Here is a 3,054-nt window from a genome sequence, read left to right on the forward strand (position 1 = left end):
AAGCACGCTAAGACCTATTAATACACTAGTAAATTATAAATTTGATAAGCATATTAACTAGTGTTCACACACTATAAACAGAATAACGTGTATTGCACTCTTAGCCCTTAGTCAACATGTCAAATCATTGATGTGAGCATATTTCATATTATGATTTTATATTTATTTTAACAGATAACAATTAAATTAATTTCTCAATTTTTATTTGATGGTCAAATTAATCTTTCCTGTTGACAACAATGGCTTCTACAATTACAAATATGTGACACTGGCAACGATCATTACTACCACATAAAATAGATTAGTATTAGTTTATTCTCATTAAGACCTCATCGATAAATAATTATAAGGGTAAAGTATATTTTTTGTCTTTAAAGTTTAGTAAAAATTTTAAAAATACTTTTAAGTTTTATTTTGTTATAATTTTGTCTTAGAAATTTTTGATTTGCATCAAATATACCCTTAACAACTAAATTTTCAAAAAAAATAAGACCAATCTAACAATAATGTATGAAAACTATGCTTGATTTGTTTGTGTTGAGGGTTGTTCTTATAAAATTATTGTTGAATTAGTCTTAAATTTTTTGAAAAATTAGCCGTTCGGGGTATATTTGATGCAAATCGAAAATTTTTAGGACAAAATTAAAACAAAATAAAAACTTATGGGTATTTTTAAAACTTTTGTCAAACTTCAATGACAAAAAATATACTTTTCTCTAATTATAATTTATTTTTTTATTATTTAAACCAATAATAAAATTACTTTATGTAAATCAAAATATAGATAGCTAATATAGAATATTAAAAAAATTCGAATCCCATAATCTATTAAGATAAGATGAGGTGGGGTTTTGCAGCATCCCCACTTGTGCACTTAACTAAATATCCAATTAATGGAGGACATGCGTGCATGTGGTATACCTCATAAGTCATGAAACCATATCATTGACTCAGCTTCGCTAAGAATTCAGATTTGTCGGCACAACTGTCACTTGCAGTTTTGGTAAAAATTTAGTGTAGTTAATTTTATGATAATTTAATTAAATTTATTAAATTATTTAATAATTTTTAATTTTATATTTTTTATAAAATAATTTATTATTTGATTTAAAAAATTGAGCATATAAATTTTAAGTTTTTTTGTGTGACTATATATAAAAGTTAAGTGAGATCTCTATCAAGAGGTTGGAGCACATTTCTGCACAAAATTTTGTAATTGTATTAGGAGTAGCTGTACAATTGTATGTATAATAATTTGCCGCGTTACTTGTTAAGTTTGACTCCACGTTAAGATAGTTGAGTTCAAATCTTACAAAATAATTAGATACAATCATCGCTATTTTTATTAAATTTATGTATCATTTTTGTCTTTATTAACCTAAATTTCATAAATCTATTATTTTTTTAATAAGATTATGCTACGTGTACATTAAAATCAGCCACCAAAGTCAGCCCACCAATATAAAATACATGTTGGAATATAAATACATATTAAAAATAAATTAAACCACACATGTATTTATACACAAATACATTAGTGATTAATTTTAGTGACTAATTTTAGTGTACAAATAACATTTTTTATTAAAATATTATTAGAATAATTATTTTTGTATAATAATTTATGTATGTGTGTAATGTGTATTCAATTTCTGTTAGTCTACATGCAGATTCTATACAATGTAAGTGTACGTATAAATTATATTGAACGTGTATGTACAGAAGGTAATAAAATAAAGAGTAAAGTATCGTTTTTGTCCCTAACGTTTGGGGTAAGTCTCAAAGTTATTCTTAACGTTTCAATCGTCTTACTTAAGTTCCTAACGTTTCAAAATTGACTCAATGTTATCCTGCCGGTAGAACGTTTCAAAATTGACTCAATGTTATCCTGCCGGTAGAGATCCGTTAACAGAATTGACGGCGGGTCAAAATTGAGACGATTTTGAAACGTTAGGGACTTAAATAAGACGAAAACGTTGAGGACAAAAACGATACATAAAAATAAATTTTAATTTTATCCTTCAATAATATCAATTTTTTACTATACATAGTATTCAATTATTTTTTAATCACATCTAAGTAAATTACACTTAATTATATTACTTTCATTTTAAATAGATTAATTTTTTTTATAATTTTACTCTTAAAGATTTTTAGTTATCATGAAATGTTTGTAGAATGACTAGTATATAAACTTGCAGAAAAGAAAAAAATAATATATATACAATAAAATATAAATTATACCTTTTGTCTCTCTAATGTATCAAAATTCTTTAAAATTATAAAAAAATAAATTTATTTAAAATGAAAGTAATGTAATTAAGTGTAATTTACTTAGATGTAATTAAAAAATAATTGAATACTATGTACAGTAAAAAATTGATATTATTGAAACATAAAATTAAATTAAAATTTATTTTTATGTATCGTTTTTGTCCCCAACGTTTTCGTCCTATTTAAGTCCCTAACGTTTTAAAATCGTCTCAATTTTGTCTCGCCGTCAATTCTGTTAACGGATCCCTAACGGCAGGACGATATTGAGTCAATTTTGAAACATTAGAGACTTAAATAGGACGATTGAAACGTTAGGAACAACTTTATAACTTACGCCAAACGTTGGGGACAAAAACGATATTTTACTCTAAAATAAAAAAAATTATTACTGTTGTTAACCATTGAAAAAGAAATTGTTGATCTTGTAAATTTTTTATAAGAATCAACACAAAGATTTTATATATATATAATTTTAGATATATCCCAAATTTTTATCATACGTGTCATTTCTTAAAAGCTACTTAGCTTATTTAAGTTATCTAGGTTTTTGTTGTATTTTAATTTTAATTAGGAAGTTCAGATTGTGAAGGGTGGGAATTAGGGGTAATTATTAAAAGTCTATTATTTTCCACCTTATTTAAATGGATATGTCATCTATAAAAATATGACAAAAATATAACCATCAATGATTCCTTGAAGCAACTTCCGACTAGTTAGGTAAGGCAGTAATGACTGTGTTATATATTACTAATCTTCAAAATATATATATGAAAAAATTTA

This window comes from Arachis ipaensis, chromosome B10 (genome assembly GCF_000816755.2).
Source record: "Arachis ipaensis cultivar K30076 chromosome B10, Araip1.1, whole genome shotgun sequence".
Classification (NCBI taxonomy): domain Eukaryota; kingdom Viridiplantae; phylum Streptophyta; class Magnoliopsida; order Fabales; family Fabaceae; genus Arachis; species Arachis ipaensis.